The sequence below is a fragment of the Adiantum capillus-veneris genome, chromosome 24 (assembly GCF_014529385.1).
Source record: "Adiantum capillus-veneris isolate H3 chromosome 24, ASM1452938v2, whole genome shotgun sequence".
Classification (NCBI taxonomy): domain Eukaryota; kingdom Viridiplantae; phylum Streptophyta; class Polypodiopsida; order Polypodiales; family Pteridaceae; genus Adiantum; species Adiantum capillus-veneris.
In genome coordinates this window covers 86,700,295-86,724,109 of record NC_140954.1, presented here as the reverse complement: position 1 = coordinate 86,724,109, position 23,815 = coordinate 86,700,295, and the positions used below count along the sequence as shown (strand labels likewise).

General features: G+C 45.3%; 1 protein-coding gene and 1 pseudogene across 2 annotated transcripts in view; both read right to left on the bottom strand.

Moving 5' to 3' along the window:
- Window positions 1–23,815, bottom strand: part of LOC147426708 (tryptophan aminotransferase-related protein 1-like) — an 87,222-nt gene that overhangs the window by 59,945 nt on the left and 3,462 nt on the right. The gene's annotated exons all lie outside the window — the stretch shown is intronic.
- LOC147426709 (uncharacterized) lies at window positions 12,026–15,133 on the bottom strand (annotated as a pseudogene). The gene is made up of 5 exons (XR_015186309.1): window positions 14,234–15,133; window positions 13,522–14,129; window positions 12,986–13,352; window positions 12,734–12,895; window positions 12,026–12,613 (listed from the first exon to the last, which is right to left on the bottom strand). The product of XR_015186309.1 is annotated as an uncharacterized LOC147426709 (transcript).

Below are 23,815 nucleotides of genomic sequence, written 5' to 3'. Positions count from 1 at the left end.
GGCAGACTTAGCCATAATGAAGCCTAGCACTAAAGAAGCATTAAATCGAAAAAACTAGCACAAAAATGAGGAAGTTGATAGGGCATACGCATCACAAAAGATAGAAAGAATTAGCACAATATCAACTGGTCGTAACTCGGACGAAAACTTCACAATGTGAAGTCTACATGTCCGCTATACGACTAAAAAATATACCTAGATGAATCCAAGATAGCCCAGATTCACCTATACCAAGTGACTGGGCATGCACAGTCTACGAATAGACTCACAAAAGTGCCAGTGGACTGGGCATGCAGCTATACTAAGTGACGGGGCATGCACGGTCTACGAATAGACTCACAAAAGTGCCAGATCACTTCTAATCTAGATTGACTGGACTGATTGAACCCTTGTCGTGATGTAGCTTGTCCACGGACACATAGGGCTGGATGTGTCACGTGACATCCCCTCCTTTTCTAAATGAGGTACTGGTACCGAACTGTATGGCGTCAAAGGAGATTGCCAATAGCATCCGGAATCCTGGAAGGGACTCTTCGCCGGCCCACTCTAATGTGTGGGTCGTGCGGTACTTGAACTTCATAAAGGTCTGCAACGCTTGCTTCTTTGGGCCGCGCCGAAAGCGACACAAAGTCTTATAGGGCTCCTTCGATGCTTCAACTTCGTCTAGAGTCATGCTTCCTTCTTCAAGAATCTCCAAGGCTGAAAATTCTTGAAACCACTTCCAACACAAACCATGAACATACCCATTCCATGTAAAGTGAAGGAAAAAAATATTGTCTTCACTAAAGACTGTGCATGCAATGTAGATGAACATAGAGACGGAGTGCCAAACCCTTCATCAAACACATGCAAACAATGAGATCGAATCTTTCTCTTATGATCTAGAGCAATCAACTGTGGCAAAACACAATGGAAATGCCCACGCTTGGTGCTCATACTTTCATGTGCTCGTTCGGAAACTGTGTCATGCTAAGGAAGAGACATAGAATGTGACTTCCTGACATACATGCTTTTCAGCTTTTCATGAAAAATCCGCATACATTTGTGCTCATCCATGAGAGAAACGTGTTCAACATACAATATGTCATGCCTAGGAAAATAAAGACGCTGACTAAAATACAAGAAACGATCACGAATGAAACATTCGAACAATGCGTGCAAATCAATCATGCGAACACATAATACTTCCTGTGAGGGTTCTTTGGACCAAGGCTCGAGAGCCAAGATCGCTTCTTCGTGATTGATCGAATCTACAACGAGGTTAGCTTCACTAGAAAAAGCATCCACTAACACCTCATTCTTGTGAACAATCACATCATCTTCATGCAACTCATCATGCTTGTGAGAAATCACATCTTGATCATGCAAAACATCATGCTTGTCTTTGTCATCCAAATCATCATGCAAATCATTGTCAATCAAATCGTCATCATGCTTCACACAATCATGCAAATCCTGTGTGTCATGTTCTGGAGAAAAAGAGACTCAGAGAGTCTCCTTCTCCTGAACCCTTTCAATCATGTTCTGCATATTAGCAATGAGAGATAGAGAATGAGCAATGTCCTCTCCATGAATGACAACAGGAGAATCACTTTTGGCATTGAGAGTTAAAGTGTTGGCCTCAAAATCAATAAGAGCGTTAGTATCACCAAACCATCCAATGCCCAAAATCATATCACATCTTGAGAGAGGAGAAACAACAAATCTTCTAGTGAAGGCACTCTGTTGAATTGCAAACAACACATCAAGGCACTCCTCTGTGATGAGAGCGTCCATACCGGGATGAAAGCCAGAGACCTCGATAGGAGATCTCGGACTAACTTCGAGGCGGTCTCTATCAACAAGAGAGGAACTAATCACATCATGCATACTACCTGGGTCAAACAATATGACAAAACGATGCCCTGACGTACGACCATAACATTTAATGAGAGAATCATTAATAAGAGGGTCCTGAGAACCTTGGGGCACACTCGTGTTATCATTCATTGCATTGACAGAGGAAGTGGGTGCTGTGGGTTCTTTAGATTCATTCGATTCAAGCTTAGGACATGTTCTTTTTATGTGACCCTTAATGTGACAATGAAAACAACGACCTTCCTTAGAATAAGTGCTTTGCTATTCCGATGTGATCTATCCTCCTACAATTCCTTGTGCTACCTTTTCATATGGAGTAAGCTTAGGTTTAGCAATTGTGTTAGCCTTACCCTTAGATTCATTGGAAGAATTCTCTGATGAGAGACTGTTGGAAGATTGGTTAGAAGAGTTATCATTCTTACCGTTCTGAGGGTTCTGAGAAGTCTGCGAGGTACTTGTGGAAGTCTTGTTCTCCTTAGGCTTTCCCTTGTTGTGCTTCATCTCCTGTGCGAGAGCAATCGCTACCGCCTTGTTGAGATCGATTGGATCGAGTACCTCGACATCGTACTTGATATACTCGTCCAATCCAAAGAGAAAAGCCTCTTTGCGCTCATCATCCGATTTTCGTAATTGAGTGCCTAGCTGCAAAACACGATTAGAAAAAGACATGACTGGCATACCATTTTGCTTGAGAGAGCGACAATCGTCTTCAATCGTGCGAGGTACTGAGGTGGCATAAACCGCGCCTTGAGCTTGTCTTGGAAATCAGCCCAATCGAAGGAAAGGGGCATGAATCCGTCGGCTTCCTCTAGGTGCGCGGCTAGCTGTGCCTCTAGCCATGCGTGGTACCAATTGATGGCATCACCGGCAAGGTACATAGCTGCCGTCAAAACTTTGCTATTTCCTGTCTTCTTAGTTGTCGCAAAATAAGCATTAAATTGATGCAACCAAGAATGAATAACCGTAGCATCCATCTTACCGTCATACTTACTGAAAGTCAACTTCTCTGTGACTGGATGGTTGGAATCCGCGTCGTGGCTTGCACCACTTGATGAACTCCCACGATCTTTGGGTGGTTCGGTTTTCGAGGCAAGTACTTGGGAAAGCGATTCTTGAGTACGTAGCTCCCTTTGAGCTTCACGCTCGGCCTGCCTTTCTGCTTTTCGTTCATCGCGCTCGCCTTCGAAAGCAAGCCGATTGGTTTCTTGTTGTGCCAACGCAACTCGATTCGCTTCTAAAGTAAGGCGAGTCGCTTCTTGTTGTGGTAGTTCGTTTCTTTCATTTCGTTCCATCGTAATGCGAGTCGCTTCTTGTTGTGCTAGCATCATGTCCATCATTGACATGACCATCATCTCCATAGGAGTTAGAACAACTCGTGGTGTAGATGGCGGAGGGGGAGGGTTGGAAAAATCTCCTGGTGGGGAGAATCCTTCATCGCCTCTCTCATGCTCATCACCTGTATTTATGCAAAGTATCCATTCCGCTTCGGGTGATGACCATGCACTAGGATCTTTGGTTCCTAAGTTCACGAGAAACTTGGTTCTTGGGGGTCTTGGGTTCTTGGGTTCTTGGGTTCTTGAGGTTTTCTTTCGCTTACAAACCGTGTTTGAGAAAAATCTTCTCTTCACCCGAGTTCTACTCCTTTCTGCGGGCGCACCCCTTGGCAGCCTTGCGCTCACACCAAGGTTGCTTTTTCCCACCTCACGTCGATTGGCCGGCCGCTAAGTGCACGGTCTGCTCTCAATGAGTGAAAAGAGACACAAGGGGAGGCTGGACAAGCCCTTCTTTCTTGGGATTCCTGTCACTCTTCAACAAAACACGATTAGGAATTGACACGCCCAAGCGAACTTGGGTTTGTGCGACCTCAACAAGCAAAAAAAAAAAAAAAATCTTGTGATTCTTGTGGTTCTTTCCTTGAGTGATACAGAACACTGCCAAAGCTCTGATACCAATGTTAGGTGCAGCGGAATGATTGTTTGCGCTTTGCTCAAGATGAGTGCTCCGAACTGTGCTCAAGGTTCCTTTTGTTCTTATGGAAGAGAGAGCCTTCCGTTCTTAATGGAAAGTGCTATGATCACAAACAAAGTGAATGGACACTGTGCGTGCAAGTGTATGAGACTGAGAGATAGAGAGAGAAGAGAGATACGACACCAAAGACGTTGTAAAACCCTCCTCCAAAGGCCCCACTCTCATCGGCGAGAGTGGTCTACTTATTGATTGCACAATCTGGTACAAATGGTATGCATGAGACTGATGCAAGTCTAGGCTATGTCGGTGATGACGACGGTGACCTAAGGCTGAAATCTGCAAATCTTGTATCTGCTGAATTCTGACTCTATGTCGATGACGATGTCGATGGCGACGATGCGACGACGACGCGCTGAAAACTGAAAACGCTGGTCCTAGGGCTGAATCTGTCGCGATAGATCTGCAAAACGCTGAGGTTGCTGGCAGATGCAAAAACGCTAGGGCTGAAAATGGAGTTTCTGTCGCCGAGATTCTGCAGATGCAAAAACGCTAGGCTGATCTGCTGTGGTCTTGTCGCCGTGGCTCTACAAATGCAAAACGCTAGCTAATCTGCGGTGTCTTGTCCAAAAACGCTAGCCAAGATGCTGTGGAGCAAAAACGCTAGAAGCCTTTGGGGTCCTGCTGAGAAGGTGCCTGTTGAGCGGTGCTCCTGTTGCCTCTTTTGCCATTGAGTGCTAACTTGGGTTTGCGTATATACAAACTTAGCAAAATTGCCCTGTCTACTTTTGTTGGAAAGTCACTTAAAAATAATAATTGAAAAATACCAAAACTAGGGAAAATAGACTAAATGCACTAGAAAATTCCCCTGACTGAATCTGATGGATTCTGAAGGGAATACTGATGATCATGTTGTGTGCAACCGGAGGATATGCATCTATACCAAGTGACTGGGCATGCACAGTCTACGAATAGACTCACAAAAGTGCCGGATCACTTCTAATCTAGATTGACTGGACTGATTGAACCCTTGTCATGCTGTAGCTTGTCCACGGACACATAGGGCTGGATGTGTCACGTGACATTTTCGTTGCGTAAGAAAATACCGCAAACTCTGGTGATCCGTTTTGATCACAAAATCCGCTCCTAGAAGATAATGCTTCCAGGTAGACAAGGCGTGGATCACAGCCATAAGTTCCTTCTCGTAGATCGAGGCATGCAATTCTGCATCCTTAAGTCGTCTACTTTCATAAGCCACTGCATGGGCTTCTTGGTTAAGCACTGCACCGATGCAATCACCTGAAGCATCGCAGTGAACCTCGAATGGTTTCTTTAAGTCTGGCACTATCAAAATAGGTCCATGGCTTAATAGGTACTTTAGCCTACCAAAGGCACCTTGTTGTCTCGATCCCCACCTGAAAGGGATCTTTTTCTTTGTTAGGTCATGAAGTGGTCCAACTACTTGAGCAAAGCCTCGGATAAACCTCCGATAGTAAGAACACAATCCCAGAAAACTTCGTACATCATGTACCGTAGTGGGAGTTGGCCAATCTTGCACAACTTGGATCTTTGCGGGATCCATTTTCACTTGGTTGTGTGAGACTATATGGCCGAGATAGTGTATCTCAGTGAGAAAGAACTCACTCTTCTTTGCATTCACATGCAACTCATGCTTTCGCAATTCCTGAAACACTATATCCGAGTGCTTCCGATGTTCCTCCTTGGTCTTTGAAAAGACGAGTATGTCATCAAAGAACACTCCTGTGAAAGCTCGGTGTGGGCTAAAAATGCGGTCCATCATTCGATTGAATGTGGCAGGAGCATTGGTCAAGCCAAACGGCATTACCAAAAAGTCATAAAGTCCAAAAGTTGTGCGAAAGGCAATCTTATGGACATCTTCAGGGGCTATGCGTATCTGATGATACCCGCTTTTTAAGTCAATGCGACTAAAGATGCTTGCTCCCTGCAGCTTATCGAGAATATCATCAATCCGGGGTATCGGAAAGCGATTCTTGATAGTGATCTTGTTTAGAGATTGATAATCTATGCACGTTCAAAACGTGCCGTCTTTCTTCTGCACCAGTAGAGCTGGAGAGCAGTAAGGCGAAGTACTTGGTCGTACTAGACCTTTTTCCAGAAGCTCGTTGACTTGCTTCAAAATTTCATCTTACTGAGCAAGACTAACCCGATAAGGGGGTAGGTTTGGGGGAGAGCTACCTGGTACGAGATCAATGCGATGATCTTCCGGACGTTCCAGAGGTAGCTTGTATGGTAGAGTATCCGTGAAACAATCTTTATACTTTTCAAGAAATTGAAAACGTTTAATTTCCAAACTAGAGAGCGAACCCTCATTAGTTTTATCTCTTTCACGTGCGAAAATCAAGTAAGCAGAAACGCACTTCTTTATTTCCTTCTTAATGGAGATATTGGCTTACAATAGGGAATAGCCAATCCCCTGCATCAGCAAAAATTTTAATGTTCTTGCCCTCATGCTCAAAAGCGAGGGTCTTTTCTACATAATCTGGGACCGCTTGCATATAGTAATGCCATGGCATACCCAAGATGATATCACATCCCTCGATAGGTGCCATCAAAAAGCATTCGCGGTCCTTGTATTCACCAATCCGGAGATTGAGTTGTCCTTGCATGGGAGTTGCATTGGTGGTCAACCCCTCAAATGCTGATCCAGAAGTGACTGGAGTTCCAAGCTGAGCCAGTGTAAGGCCCAAACTGTTAGGTGCAACGGAATGATTGTTTGCGCTTTGCTCAAGATGAGTGCTCCGAACTGTGCTCAAGGTTCCTTTTGTTCTTATGGAAGGTAGAGCCTTCCGTTCTTAATGAGAGAATGCTATGATCACAAACAAGTGAATGGACACTGTGCATGCTGAGACTGAGAGATAGAGAGAGAAGAGAGATACCACACCAAAGATGTTGTAAAACCCTCCTCCGAAGGCACGACTCTCGTCGGCGAGAGTGGTCTACTTTTGATTGCACAAAGTGGTACAATGCGTATGCAATGGACTGATGCAACTTGGGACTATGCCGATGACGACGACGACTTTAGGGCTGAAATCTGTGCTCTTCTATCTGCTGAATTTCGGGACTGTTTCGGTGGCTGAAAATGACTGTTTTGGCTGCGTTTTCATGGGCTGAAATTGGGGGAACTGCTACAACCACTTAGGCTGAATCTGCTGCGTTTCTATCTGCTGAAATCTGCGTTTTTGTTCCTGCTGAAAATCTGCGTTTTTGTTGCTATGTGCTGGGCTGAAAAACGCCAATGAGCTGCAGCGTTTTTGGCTGAAAAACGCAAGGGCTTGTGAGGGGTGTCAGGTTGCCGGTCCTAGGGAAAAACGCCAATGATGGCTGATGCTAGCAAACGCTAGTGCTAATGCTTCTGGCGATGGGAGGAATCTGCAAACAACTGGGATGCTGATGATGTTGACGATCATGCAAGACTGGGAAAAAACGCCAGGAAAGGGGGAGTTGGTCTAGCGCTAGAAAACGTTGGGGGCTGTTGAGGGGGTACTACTGAGAAGTTGCGTGTTGAGCGGGAAGCTCCTGCTGCCTCTTCTGCCAGAAAGTGCTAACTTGGGTTTGCTTATATATTAACTTAGCAAAATTGCCCTACGTACTTTTGTTGGAAAGTCACTTAAAAATAACAAGTGAAAATACCAAAAATAGGGAAAATAGGCTAAATGCACTGGAAAATTCCCCTAATTGAATCGATGGATTCTGAAGGGAATACTAATGATCATGATGTGTGCAACAAGAGGATATGCATCTACACTCAGTGACTGGGCATGCTAAAACCGGCATGTTCAATCCAAAAAGGGCGGTAGTCTTTACTTCAAACCTTGATTTAGCTTTCACCCAATATTAGTCGTCTATTCTACCTGTGCTATAATGACACAAGAGAGGGGAATGGGATACGGATGCTAGAATGCACCTGTATGAGAAGACCAACACCAGATTGGCCCCTAACTTAGGCGCCCCTTTCGGTATTTCTTTATTATTTAAAAGAGGGAATAAACGCTGTGGTTCTTTCCAAGCTGCCCCGCACAAGCTTGGCTGAATTTTGACTGTTCTGGCCTGATTTCGGCAACATAACTGTACTAGAACCCTTCACAGTCAATATTCCCACGCATTGACTGACCTTCCCGACGCAAACGGGCACTTTGCAAAACCTGGCGAGAATCTGCAGCACGCTGAATTCTCTGTTTTCAGCCCTAAAAATGCGCCAGATCGCCTGTACAGCGGTCCCCTTGCGTCCCCGAACCTCCTGGGGGTATTAGGGTCCATTTAGGGCCAAAACCCTAAACCTGCAAACATACACAGCAGGCTGTGATTTACTGTTTCGGGCTCCGTTGCGTGCCAGTCGCATCCATAGCAAGTCCTCGAGCTCCCGCACCTGTAGGGCTACTTGCCCTTTGAATCGGACGAGATTTCGAGCGTGAAACCTCTCCGAATCACCTGTACCTGCGGGGGATTAGCCGCTAGCTAATCCAGTACCTGTGCAAGAGGCTCTTGCCTCGGCAATCGCGCATGAACCCACACAACTGTACATTGGTCAAATGAAGAGCCCACTAGTGGGGCATAACATACTGTCAAAGGGGAGAGAGAGAGAGAGAGAGAGAGAGAGGGCAGTGCGTAGCGTGCAGGGCATCACTCCTGGCACTGCACTGTGCATAAGAGGGAAAGCAAGCACTCCATAGCTCTTAACCTGTGACAAAACTGAAAATCAGCCTCCTCTCTCATTTTAGGCGCCCCCTCCTCTGGCCAGAAGTAGCAGAAGGCTCACAAAGTGACACCTCGCCCAGTTTTCGATTTTGGCCAACTGGGCTAAAAATATCTCGACAGGTGCGTCAGTTGACTTGACAGCAGAGCAATAAAATGTTCCTCTTGTCATTCCAGAGCTAATGACGCAAACACATTTTCAGGTCCCAAAATAGCAGTTCCCTAAATTTTAGGAGATGCTGCTATTGTATCTTTCTAGGTCATCCGACCCCCTTTGTACACTGCAGCCACACCCAAAACTGAAATGTAGCCTCTGTAGCAAAGGATTCCACTTTGGCTAGTCAATGACCCCACTTTGGCTAACCATAGTCTTTGTCCAACCTTAGTGCTCTCTTGCCCTCAGGCCTGGACTCCCTTTGGACAGTTCCACACTAGCTATGCAGTGCAGGGCAGTTAGATTTCCCGAGGGGTGTTTCCAAAAAGTGAAAGTAAATAGATAATAAGAAAGAAATCAACAAAAAGGATAGATAGTAGTCACACGCTGGTGACATACCCCCCTCTTGAAATCTCAAACGTCCTCGTTTGCATCTATGTCATACATGCTTACAGTCAACACTGATGTATTCAACACCTATCGACACATGTACGACACATACATGCTCATTGTCAACCCTAGTGTATTCAACACCTTGTCGACACATGTATTGCTTGCGTGTGAACCCTGTCCTAATGACATAGTGGTAGCTTCGCACTCTGCCATTGCTTTGAGTCAATAACTTTCCAATGACAAAATGGTAGCTACACATTTTGCCACTGTCTTATAGTACACGTTGGATCCCGTAACACTTTCAAGCATACCCAAACCGACAGTTTAAGAATGCAGTTACACATGTACTCTTTAATAGAAGCAATTACTGTATCCTTGACAAACTGACAAGAAATACTCACTTCTATAGCACTAACCAAACTTTTGGACATTCCATAAGAGCAATTGCCAAACTGACAATCTGTACAGCTCTAACATTCATGTAACATGTATTTCATTTGAGCTCACTTTAAATACCATGTACATCATTTGTTTCAGAAGCCATTGTCACACTGACAATCCATGTAGCTTTGAAACTCAAGGGGTCAAGGTAGGTTGCAAATCGAAGGCTTCCAGGTAAAGTGATAACACAGTTGGTGATTCTGCAAAATCACCTTCTTCCATCCACTTAGCATCCATTGGTGGATAGTTTCTGAACTTTACCAAGTAACGCCTAGCAACCTTGCCTTTCACTTTCCTTTCTTTGTGTGCCAAAATCTGTTCGGGGACCAAGATCTCGTTAAGTTCCTCGACTTCCGACTGATCTTCAGCTGGTATATCTTCTGGCACATCACCCACATAGGGTCAGAGAAGACTCACATGAAACGCATTGTGAATCTTCCAACTGTCAGGCAATTTTAGCCTATATGCAACATCACTGATTATGTCGCATACTTGAAAAGGCCCATAGTAACGCATGCTGAGCTTTGGAAACAGTCTTTCCTTGCCCTTCATCTTCTTTAACCTTGCCTTTTCAAAGCGTAAAAGCACCCAATCACCAAGTGAATATACCACTTCACGACGGTGACGATCAGCTGCTTTCTTTTGCTTTGCCTGAGTCTTTTCTAAGGCCACTTTGACCTTCTTGTACATTTCATCCATGTCTTGAACATACTTATCTGCTTCAAATATCTTGTCCTTTGTATGCAGTATGGGAGGAACTTTCTTGCCACCTTCAACTATCTCAAAAGGTGCCTTGCCAGTTGATGAATGCACTGTATTATTGTATGCATACTCCACCAATGGCAAATACTGCTCCCACTTTCCTTTATGCTCTGACAAATAGCACTTCAGCAGATCTAGGACAGTAGAATTTGCCTCTTCTGACTGCCCATCTGTTTGAGGATGAAATGACGAAGAGAATTTGAGCGTGGTGCCCATATTCTCAAACAAGCCTCTCCAGAACAAACTTGTCATGCGTGGATCACGGTCGCTAACAATCGACTGTGGCATGCCATGATACTTGAAAATATTGCTCATAAACAAGCGTGCCATCTGATCTGGCTTTATCTTCTTCCTGATAGGAATAAAATGAGCCTGTTTGCTGAATCTGCAAATGATGGTCCAAATACCATCGTTTCCTGTCTGCGTTCTCGAAAGATCAAAGATAAAATCCATAGCAATACTTTCCCATGGTTTATCTGGAATAGGTAGTGGTTGCAATAACCCTGGTGCCTTTTGCCTGTCAAACTTGACCTTCTGGCAAATTAGGCATTCTCGCACAAAGGCATCCACATCTCTTCTCAATGTAGGCCAGTAGAAGAATGTCTGAACCGCTTTAATTGTAGCATCGATACCACGATGCCCTGCATACGGTGGGACATGACTCTCTTCCATAACTTTGCGTCGCAATGGCTTTGTGACACACAATCTTCCATGCATCATCATGAACCCATCTTTGAGAAGATAGTGTTCATGACATTGTCCATCCATTAGCTGCTCGAAGACCCTTGCAAAATCTTCATCATTTGCATACTGTTCTCTCATATCATCAAGTTCATGATGATAAGGAATTGACACAGCTGAAATTTGTGGCTTCCTTGACAAGGCATCAGCCACAACGTTCTTCTTGCCTTCCACATGCACAATCTGAAAATGGAACATTGACAAGATATTTGCCCATCGCATATGCTTCTCAGATAACTTTGTCTGTGTCAAGAAGTATCGCAAGGTCTGATGGTCAATTTGGACAACAAAGTTTGCACCTAGCAGGTAGTGTTTCCAACTTAAGAGCGCATGAATCACAGCCAGTAACTCTTTCTCATAGACCTGCATGGTCATCTCTGGCCCTTGCAAAATTCTGCTCTCATAGGCTACTACCCTGTCATCTTGCATTAGCACTGCACCAATGCTACTACCGCAGGCATCACACTGGACCACAAATGACTTCCTAAGATTTGGCAACACAATGACTCGATCTGAAGTCATCTTTTCCTTTAAGAGATTAAAAGCTGAAATCTCTATCTGTGTCCATCTAAAGGTGACTGCCTTCTTTTGAAGGGCATGTAAAGGTGAAGCAATCTCAGCGAAATTTCGGATAAACCTTCTGTAATAGGAGCCATAGTAGTCTCGTACGGTCCCGTACGTTTTGTACGCGTACGATGATGTGCGGTACTAAACGAACTAAAAAAAATTATGATGTACGATGACGTTATGTACGTTCAAATTTAAAAAAACAAATAATTCTCAAGTCTAAGGACCTAAGGCTTAGGCCTTAATACTTACTTATAGAAACTTGACATTTGTATAGATTACAAGTTAGTAGTTACAATACTACATAGTACATAGTACAATGTAAAGAGTTAAGACTCAAAGACTAAAGAGAATGAGCATTACATAAACCAAAATGATCATTGAAATTTGATAAGTAGAGACCAAGTGGCAAGGCTACAAAGTACTCAAAAAGTGGCAAGGGATACAAAAAAGTGGGGGGACCAAGTGGCAAGGGCTACAAAGTACTCAAAAAGTGACACACCATAATAGAGAGACTAAATAGTAAAGTCACTAGTCACTAGTGCTCTCATCATCTTCCTCATCTTCCTCTTCTGAGCCTTGCTCATCAACATCATCCTCTTCCTCACAAGAGTCGAAGGATGACGGCTCATAATCTCCATCACTAATGAGGTTGCCTTCATCATCATACTCTGGCTCTCGAGGCTCTCTATCCTCCATAGTGATGGCCGCCGCACAAGAGCCGCTTCCGGAGCCTCGCCGCACATAGGTCCTAGGAGCCTCCGTGGGTGTTGTTGATGCTTTGCCTCTACCTCTTGTAGCCCTGGCACCTCTGTCTCTTGTAGCCGATGTAACTCCATGGTTGACGACCTTCTTGCGTGATCTTGTGCGAGAAACCCGGCGATCAATCTCCTCAAGCTCCAAGTAGAGCTCACGAAAAATCATTTGCTCCTCAGGGTCTTGCTCTTTATTGACACTCTTTAGAGTGTCAATGGTAAGTGTGAGCTCATCCACGTTGACCTATTTGACATTTACAACATTGGACAATGAAAACATAATTAGTATATTCAAACTAATTAAAGACTAGACTCTAGAGTATAGAAAATGGAGTGAGTAGTGATTATAATTTATAATTTATACCTGTCAAGCCATAGGCATCTCATGCATAGAGCGCAACATGCGTAAATTGGAGCGACAATAGATAAGTCGCTCTAATTGCTTCGTTGAGAGCTTGTTTCGGATTTTGGTGTGGATGAGGGAGTATGCGGACCAATTACGCTCACATGCTCCCGATGAGCAATCCTAAAACACATCAAGAGAGGCATAAGCTATAAGAGACAATAGTTGAAGAGATTAAGCATAAAATGTAAAAGGTTGAGGCTTGTCGCTTACTTGGCCAAGAACCCTCAAAGCAAGTCGTTTGAGAGTAGGCAATTGATAGCCAAAGCTCTCCCACCAAAATAAAGGCTTCACCAAGGATTGCCGCTTCCAACACAAGTTGGAAGTAAATGCGGTGCCTCGTTGGTCGCTATAGTTGATTACCTCTTGGAGAAATGCTCCAATGTCCTCTTCTTTTAGCACCTTAAAGAGGTAATTGTTGCGCTCCTCAATAAGCTCTTGATTTGCAAAGAGTTCGGGCTTCTTGTAAGCCGGATGCAAGAGAGCCACAAAGTAATGGATAGGTCTCTTCATCCAATCCCACCGCTTTGTGATTAGGAGGAGAATGTCGTCTCTCTTGGGAGAGTCCTCGAGGTAATCACTACAAGAAGAGAGAGGAAATGTCCTAAGTAGAGAAACAAGCATGTAGAATTTAAATATATAGAGAATGACATATGTAATAATAAATATGTAGTTATACCGTGTTCCATCGGGAGCCCCATCTAGGATTGTAGAGAATGACATATGTAATAATAAATATGTAGTTATACCGTGTTCCATCGGGAGCCCCATCTAGGATTGTAGACTTCTCAATCTCCTTGTAAGCTTCCTCCATGAAGTGCCATAGAAGCCCAATAGTTGCCCCTTCCATGTCGGTCATGCGGAGAGCCTTGTACAAGGGCAAGATCGCAACGACAAGACCCTTAATTTCTTGCCAAAACTCCTCCCGCAAGCAAAGCCGTTGGATGGCTTTTGCATCTTGTTGGGAAGCGGCGGACTCTCCATTCATCCACTCCTTAAACTCATCGGAGACCATGGTCTTTTGTATTTTGTTTTGCACATCATAGAGCCGCTCTAAAAGTAGCCACATGGCGGCAAAGCGAGTGGCCGATGGCTTCTTCAACTCAAGGTCGGAGTAGGTGCGGTAAATGGCAAGCACCCTCACTTTGCCATTGATGAAATTGATGATGGAGAGTGCTTGGTTGAGGATATCTTTCACCCAACCTAGCTCCCCTATGTCTTCAAAGAGAAGGTCAAGGCAATGAGAGGCACATGGAGTCCATACTATGGATGGAAATTCCTTCTCTAGCCTCTTACTCATTGCCTTGCAATTTGAAGCATTGTCGGTAATCACTTGCACGACATGCTCCGCACCAACCTACGCAAGAGGCATTTGTGACAAGAAGAGTTAAAACTTAAAAATTAAAACATAGGACTCATTGGCAATTGCTCAAGACATAAAGGCTCGATTTACGGTTTTACCTCAAGAATGGCTTGGCGAATGTGCTTCCAAATGAATGCCCCGGTCACTTTCTTCCCTCTCGAACCCGCATCCACCACCCGTAAGAAGTACGTGCCAAGAGGACAAGAAACAAGAATGTTGATGATGCCCCTCTTCTTGCGGTCGCTCCATCCGTCGGAGAGGATAGAGCATCCATACTTTGCCCAACCCGCACATACGGGCTCAAGTGACTTGTCAATCCTTGCCCTCTCTTCATCAAGCTTCTTTGTTCTCATGTCATGGTATGACACACCCGTCCACCCTTCGCATGGACCAACCGCCGCAATTGCTATGATCATCCTCTTCCATCGCTCCAACTGAAGAATGTTGAAGGAGAGATTGCATTCAATCACCGTGCGGGCAATCTCTATTTCCGCTATTCTTTGTCTCTCCTTGAGGAAAGACAAGGGGCCGGAGCATCCACCCACCGATTTCGCAAGAGAAGTTTGCTTTGCCGTCTTCGGAGGCCGGCCACCATCACTTGAAGACCCCTTGGACTTCTTGGACTTCTTGGAGAAGGCACTACCATCACATGAGGCCGCGGTGGCACCGGTAGCCATGGACATAGTTGGAGAGGCCTCTTCCTCCGAATCGGAGCTATCAACATCCGGCGACACGAACTCATCCGAGGTGACTCTACCCTTGCGTGTCTTCAATGGAAGATACTTTCTCTTGCATTCCGCAAGGATATCTTCGGGGATATTAGGACATGGCCCCGCTTGTCCTCCTATCTTTGTCAAGTGGATGATGAGACGGGTGACGGAAGAGGTCATAGCTTTTGGGCAATATTTGCACCACCACTTGCAAGAGTTTTGCTTGCCCCCCACACGCTCAAAATATCGGCAATGCTTCTCAAAGGCTTCATGAAGAGGAGGCGGCATTATGTAGTATGTAGCTAGTAGCTACTAGTATGATGTACGATGTATCAATAGATTAGAGAGAGAGAGAGAGAGAGAGAGAGAGAGAGAGGGAGGGAGGGAGAGAGAGAGAGAGACCCAAGGAAGCTTGAAGGAGAGACCCGTCACGGTGTCACCCAAGGGACCTTGAAGGAGAGAGATGGTAGACCCAATGGAGACTCGAGAGCTTGAGAGCTTGAAGCTTCAATGGAAGCACATGGAGATGAGAGGGTAGAGCATTGAGAGGCTTAGGGCTAAAGCTTGTAGCTTGTAGTTGTAGGTTGTGTTGGATAACAAAGGGGAAGGGTTGCTTAAATAGGAGAGGAAGAGCATGTGAGGCTTGACATTTGAGCAATGGGCATTGGCCCTTGGGCAATAAGCATTGCAATGTGCCAATGGCCCATGGGCAATAAGCATGGCATTTGGCTTCAAAACTGCCCGCAAACAGCTCCAAAAGGCCTATAAACTGGACGTTGCAAAACGGTCAAAATGCTGCCAACGGTCATAAACTGCCGAAAAAAATAGGCCGGACGGAACAAACGGAACGCACGGGATGGGACGGGTCCGGCCGGACGGAACGAGAGGTTCCGTTCGACGTACGAAAACTACCCTGATAGGAGCATAGTCCCAAAAAGCTTCAGACATCATGCACCGTCTTCAAATCTGGCCATGACTTGATCGCTTCAACTTTTGCAAGAACCATTCTGACACAATCCTTTGAGACAATGTGTCCCAGAAAGTGGATCTCTTCCAGAAAAAATTCACTTTTCTTTGCATTGATGAGCAACCTATGACTGCGTAGCTCTTTGAACACAATGGCCAAGTGATGCCTATGCTCCTCTTCATTCTTTGAGTAGACTATCATGTCATCAAAGAATGTACCAACAAACTGCTGGTGTGGACGGAAAATTCTGTCCATCATCCTATTGAACGTAGCAGGAGCATTTGTGAGACCAAAAGGCATCACTAAAAATTCGTAAAGGCCAAACGTTGTTCTAAAAGCAGTCTTGTGCACATCCTCTGATCTAATGCGGATCTTATGGTACCCACTCTTTAGATCTATCCTGCTAAACATAGCTGCTCCTTCTAATTTGTCCATAATATCATCAATTCTAGGTATAGGGAACCTATTCTTGATGGTATTCTTGTTCAGTGCACGGTAGTCGATGCACATACGCCATGAGCCATCCTTTTTCTGCACCAACAACACTGGAGAACAGAATGGAGATGAACTGGGCTGAATCAGCCCCTTTTCTAACAGCTCCTGTACTTGGCCCATTATCTCTTTCTGCTGAGCCGCACTAACCCTATACGGAGGCTTATTTGGTAAGCTACTGCCTAGCACCAAATCTATCGCATGGTCCTCTGGTCTCTCTGGCGGTAATTGAGACGGTAATGAATCAGAAAAACAGTCACTATACTGTTGTAAAAACATTGACCTTTCTTTATCTAGCACAGATAAATTTGATTCATCACAATCTGACACTTCACGTGCAAAAACCAAGTACGCAAAAAGATGCTTTTTCATTACAGAAGTAATAGCAGAAGCTGACACAGTGGGAATAGACTCCCCTTTAAGCTTTACATCCAGAATGTGAGTCTTTCCCCTGCTCTGTACAGTGATCTTTTTGTTGTAGGCATCCATGATTCCCTGTACACGAAACAACCAAGGAATACCTAGCAACACATCACATCCGTCCAGTGGCATGATGTAAAATTCTTCAGCATCTACATAGGACTGGATATGTAGACGCAACTTTCCGATGATGGGTGTCACAGCCTCTGTATGGCCAGGACATGCCAAACCTGCCTCTGCTATATACCCCATCTCTTCAGGTCTGATTCCCAACTTTGAAGCCAATTCTGGGGAAATGAAGTTGGCTTTGGCACCTGGATCAAAGAAGATAAGCACTGTTTGATCCCTGACCTTTCCCCATGCTCTGCAAAGCTCAGTTGCATCTGAATTTGGCTCGTCGCCCACCATATCTCGCACTAGACCAACCATGGGCTTCTTTCCTTTCTTGTCCTCCTTGTCTTCAGAATCAGCTGGCCTTTTCTTTGTAGGACAATTGTAAGCAATGTGGCCAAGCTGCTCACATATAAAGCATTTGTTCTCTGTCCTCGGGACCTTCTTTTGCTCTTCTGACTTGCGAGGAAAACGTCTTTTCCATTTCTTTGTTGGTCCCTTTTCTGATTCAGCCGTAGCTTTATCTTTCCCTGCGTTGGCTGACTCCTGAGTCAGGAGCCTCATTGGGAACGTGCTTCTTGGCTGAATTTTTCTTGCCTAGTCCTGCCTTGACGCCAGTGTTAAATTCACAATCTTCTCCCTTGAGCAAACCATTGCCAGTGTTTGCTACCTCGATGAGCTGCGTCAAAGTAGTGACTTTTGTCTTCGTACAGTACTTTCTCAATCCTTTAGGTAGGCCACAATAGTATTTTTCAATCTGTTCTGTCAATGGCACAAACCTATAGGAAGTTACTGGAAGTAGAGCTTTCCAAAACTTCCGATTGTAATCATCCAGATTCTTGCAAGTGGCAGCATTAAGCTGGTGCCATTCTGTCATGACATCTGCTTCAAAATCATCAGACAACCATGCTGCTGCAAAAATCTGCTTGAAGTAAATCCATGTGGACAGAGCTTGCCCTTGAAGCAATAAGGTTGTCCACCATTGTCCCGCAATCCCTGTCAAGAAAGTGGCTGCCTTGCGGACCTTTGAAGCCTCTGTAAAGTTTCCCCCTGCATAGACCTTGTCAAACTGCTGGAGGAATGAGAGAGCCTTCTTCTTGTCATCAAACCCTGTAAAGGTCGTGAATGTCACACCTTTGCCACCTTCTTTGTATGGAGTTGGCCTCTCCAACGGCGTTAAGTTGTCATATGGAAGTGACTGAAACATGGGAACACTGTTAGGGTTCATTTGTGTTCCTTGACCGCAGTTAAGTTGACCTGGAAATGCCATATTTGGCTGCTGATTTGTAATTCCAGCCATACCAAAATTTGCATGTGGCATCCCAAATTGGCCTTGAGTGCTTTGAAACCCTGGTAGCATGCCCGTGACACCATACATGGGGTTAGGCATCATCGTTTGAGCACCCCCAAACACTGTTCCTGGCGTATAAAACTGATTTCCAGGTGCATGACCAGCCATGCTCTGGAATACCGATCCACCTCCAAAATAGCCAGGGTGCACTGAAGGTGGTGGAAAGACCTGTTGCATAGCCTGTAGGTTGCTTCCCTGCCCATTAGAACCAGCTATAGGCTGTTGAAAGGTGGCGGGCTGAACTGGTACAGCTTGAAAGACTGGCATCTCAGCCACCTGTTCTTGCACCTTAGGCACAGGTTGTGAAGACTGCATGTTCTCCGTCAAGTGTACAGGTGTTTCCATTGACTGTGCAGTATGAATCACCTGTGCTCGAGCCTTAACAGGCTTTTGAATATGATCCAGTGACCCAACTTGCTGAGACGGAACAGGAGGTTGCAGAAAGGCTAAAAACCTCGGGTTCTGCATTACTTGTGTGAACATCGCCACAGCAGTAGCCAACTGGGTCCTGAATATATCGTCATCTGTTTGTGGTGGTCTTGAGGACTCACCCACTTCATGTGTCTGTTGACCCTGTGAAGAGGAAACCTCTTCAGTCACATCATCTGGTCTGTCACCCATAATTGCAATTCCCTGTGTCTGGTCTATGATCCCCTGTGTCTTCAAGAACAAAACCGACCAAGGCTCACTTCTATGGGAAAAAGTGATTTAATCCCGTCGATGGAACCATGAAACCGGCCTGTTCAATCCAAAAAGGGCGGTAGACTTTACTTCAAACCTTGATTTAGCTTTCACCCATTATTAGTCGTCTATTTTACCTGCGCTATAGTGACACAAGAGAGGGGAATGGGATACAGATGCTAGAATGCACCTGTATGAGAAGACCGACACCAGATTGGCCCCTAACTTAGGCGCCCCTTTCGGTATTTCTTTATTGTTCAAAAGAGGGAATAAACGTTGTGGATCCCTACAAGCTGCCCCGCACAAACTCGGCTGAATTTCCACTGTTCCAGCCCGATTTCGGTAGCAAAACTGTACTAGAACCCTTCACAGTCAGTATTCCCACGCATTGGCCGACCTTCCCGACGCATACGGGCACTTTGCAAAACCTGGCGAGAATCTGCAGCACGCTGAATTCTCTGTTTTCAGCCCTGAAAATGCGCCAGATCACCTGTACAGCGGTCCCCTTACGTGTACAGCGGTCCCCTTACGTCCCCGAACCTCCTGGGGGTATTAGGGTCCGTTTAGGGCCAAAACCCTAAACCTGCAAAAATACACAGCAGGCTGTGATTTACTGTTTCGGGCTCCGTTTCGCGTGCCAGTCGCATCCGTAGCAAGTCCTCGAGCTCCCGCACATGTAGGGCTACTTGCCCTTTGAATCGGACGAGATTTTGAGCGTGAAACCTCTCCGAATCACCTGTACCTGCGGGGGATTAGCCGCTAGCTAATCCAGTACCTGTGCAAGAGGCTCTTGCCTCGGCAATCGCGCATGAACCAACACAACTGTACATTGGTCAAATGAAGAGCCCACTAGTGGGGCATAACATACTGCCAAAGGGGAGCGAGAGGCCAGTGCGTAGCGTGCAGGGCATCACTCTTGGCACTGCACTGTGCATAAGAGGGAAAGCAAGCACTCCATAGCTCTTAACCTGTGCCAAAACTGAAAATCAGCCTCCTCTCTCATTTTAGGCGCCCCCTCCTCTGGCCAGAAGTAGCAGAAGGCTCACAAAGTGACACCTCGCCCAGTTTCCGATTTTGGCCAACTGGGCTAAAAATATCTCAACTGGTGCGTCAGTTGACTTGACAGCAGAGCAATAAAATGTTCCTCTTGTCATTCCAGAGCTAATGACGCAAACACATTTTCAGGTCCCAAAATAACAGTTCCCTAAATTTTAGGAGATGCTGCCATTGTATTTTTCTAGGTCATCCGACCCCCTTTGTACACTGCAGCCACACCCAAAACTGAAATGTAGCCTCTGTAGCAAAGGATTCCACTTTGGCTAGTCAATGATCCCACTTTGGCTAACCATAGTCTTTGTCCAACCTTAGTGCTCTCTTGCCCTCAGGCCTGGACTCCCTCTGGACAGTTCCACACTAGCTATGCAATGCAGGGCAGTTAGATTTCCCGAGGGGTGTTTCCAAAAAGTGAAAGTAAATAGATAATAAGAAAGAAATCAACAAAAAGGATAGATAGTAGTCACACGCTGGTGACACATGCACGGTCTACGAATAGACTCACAAAAGTGCCAGATCACTACTAACTAGACTGACTGGACTGACTGAATCCTGCTGTGGTGTAGGTTGTCCACGGACACATAGGGTTGGGATGTGTCACGTGACACAAACGTTCTGCAGTTTCCAGTGAGATGAAGTTGTCCGTCAATCCAGGGTCGTAGAGGATCAACACCCGCTGGTTATTCACAGATCCCCAGCCTTTAAGGAGCTGGCGCTTCCCTTTCTCGGTTTCTGTATTCCCTTTCACATCAGGAATGGAATTCAAGCTCGGTGGAGCAGGTTCCTTCTTCGATTGTTCCTTCTTCGGAGATGCTTCTTCCTGCTGTTGCTGCCGAACACAGCAGTCGGGCTTCATATGTCCTTTTTCACCACAGTAGAAGCACCTTCCTTGCTCTTTGAAGGTTTGTACTTGGTTCGGTGTGAGATACTTAAGCCGCTTTCCGGTACCCTCTGGCTTCTTAGGCTTATCCGGATCTTCTGGGGAACGCTTTTTGCCTTGTTTGCCATAGTCATCATAGACCGCTCTTTGCCTTGCACGGTATGTGCTATGTTCCATCCGTTTGGGGGTACCAATGGAATGTAAATCCTCCACAATGATTGCAGACTCCATCATCCGCTGAAGGGTGTCATGTGGGTACACCTTCATGCTCTTCAGAAGCCATGGTTGAAGACTTGCTTTAAACTTTCGCATCTTTTCTTCGTCGGAAATCTTCATAAAAGGCGTAACTTTTAGAAGAACCGACCAAAACTTGTCAACATAAGCCGTGACTTTCTCTTGTTCCTTCTAGGCGAGCCAGTCCCATTGCTTCCAAATGTCCTTCTCGAAATCAGGTAGAAGAAAATGTTCATAGAATTCAACTTTGAATTGAGTCCAAGTTCTGGCTTGAGTACCTTCCAGAATTTTGGCTAGCCACCAACTGCTTGCAGTCTCCTTGAGATGCATCCCAACATGACGCAACTTGGATTTTTCAGTGAAGTTTCCATTGGCAAAAGCAACTTCAAACTGCCTGATGAAAGACAGTGCCTTGGAGATATCTCTCCGTCCTGTGTAGTTATCAAACTCACATCCTTGTCACCGGATTTGAAAATCCGCATCTTGCGGTGACGTGTGCGGTTATCCCTCTTGAACTAGGGCTTCTCATTAGTAGCATGTAGGGAAGTAGTAGGAGTTTTCTTCTTGGGAGAAGATTTAGATACTGTATGAGAAGTAGATGTAGTAGTATAATCAGGAGAGTATGATGGAGAAGAGATAGAGACATCCTTGCTTTCATTAAGCAGAGAAAGTTCTTTTTCCTGGCCCTTGCTCTTGGAAGGCCGTTTGTCCTGATCCGCAGATCCCTTGTGCATTTCGGCACCTTTTTCCGCACCATCCACCTGCAAGTTGCTTCCATTAACAGGATTTTCCTGACGCCCATCGGCATCCGTTCCTTGCAGCTTCTTGATTCCGTCCAAAGCCTTTTGGACAGCCGGCAACGAAATGAGTTGTTGCAATTCCGCGAGTTTGGCTCGCACTTGCTGAAGTTCGTCTTCAGCGGTTCTTCTGTGGCTTGTCATGGTTCTTCCCGTTCCTTCCCGGAATCGTCCTTCTTTGCAGAGAAAGAGAGGAATCCGAGCTCTGATACCACTATCACAAATGGGAGCGCACACGAATAATCAACAAGATGAAAATAAATAATCTTTCAGCTAAACAAAGTTGAGGGAGAAGTTCGACACAGTATTTGGGATCAGAAGATGGGCTGGTCCCCCCCCCTACAGAGAATCCTTTATTAGGGAGAATCTTTTTACAAGCACAAGAACCGGAGAATACCCCTCCATTCTAAATCTCTGACTCAATGGTCATTCCTTCCCATAAGGGAAATCCGAGAGACAAGCTCTCAATCCTTTTTCCGTCTGTACTCGGAGTCGAGACTCTGCAGACAATTGCCGAATCCGTTCCCAAAATTCCAATGCGTAGGCCGAAGCCTTCTCGCTTCTCCTTCGCGATGAAGTACCTGCAAACACACACACAAACACACAACAACAATTTGTATGGCGAATCCACAATAGATACCTGTCGCTCTTGCGTGGGAAAAGCGACTTCCGTGCTTCGTAGTCTCGCGATCTCTTGCGTTATCTAGCGGCAGAGTCTTCTCTTGCTGGCGTTGGTACTCTTCCTTCAGTGAGGACATGTGGTGCTTTTATAGCTCCTTGGCCACGGCACGAATAGCTGCTCGCGTAGAGATCGCGGCCGGTTTTTTTTTTTTTTTCCTGTTCTGCCCAAAATAGGGAGAGAGAATTCGCTGGCTGGTTTTGTTGCTTTATTTTCTAAGTGGCTACCCACTTATTAAGTGGGCGGCCGGCATATTTTAAAATTGGTCTGAACCTGCAACCTTTAAGTTAAAAACAATGCCTTTCACAACACTTCTCGGCGTCCCTGGATGCAACCACATGCACGAATGCAATGCAAACATAGATTCCTCGCGGAAAAGCGTCTGCTCTTTCCAAAAAACTCGTTAAAATATTCCGCTTTTTAAGAAAAGCTTCTCATAACCCATTTTTATTCTTGTGCTTCCGTCTTTACGCGTATTCCTCTTTCCAGTTCGGGTTCCTGCCAACCCAACGAGATATTCCCTTTCCGATTCTCCAGTCACCCCATCACGTGACGCATCCGGAATATTCGTTTCCCGGTCTCTCCCACCGAACTAACAGTAAAGCCCCTTCGCGATGCTTAATGTCACCCATCATATGACGCATCAAAGTTTTCCGTTCCTGGTGGCTTTTAATAATTCCAGTAGATCTACAGTTCCTAACCTTACGATTCAAGTGCACATCTTTAAATATCCTAAAAAGAAATTACTCGAGAAAATAAGAAAATAGTCCATTTAGCAACATATATTATCTTACCCAATTTGCCCTACTCAGTTCCCAACAAAAGTCACTTAAATTAATAAGTGAAAAATGTCAAATATAGGAAAAATAGGTTAAATGCACTAGAAAATTCCCCTGAAGGATTCTGATGGGAATGTTTATGATCACGTTGTGTGCAACTAGAGGATATGCATCAACACTAAGTGCTTGGGCATGCACGGTCTGCGAACAGACTCACAAAAGTGCCAGAACACTTGCTAATCTAGACGTCACTGGACTAACGGAACCCTTGTCATGCTGTAGCTTGTCCACGGACACATAGGGTTGGATGTGTCACGTGACACCAAGGATTGGCCAACAGGAAAATGCATGCGGAAGCGTTTGCAGTCATGAAAAATCATCTACAAATCATTTCCATGGCTAAATATGATGGTCTTTGATCTAGAAACCAAAGAATTCAAAGACACAACGAGCTAGTGAAGCACGACTCTCCAAGTACCATACACATATACCTGCACCCATTGACATACATGCATCATGACCAAAG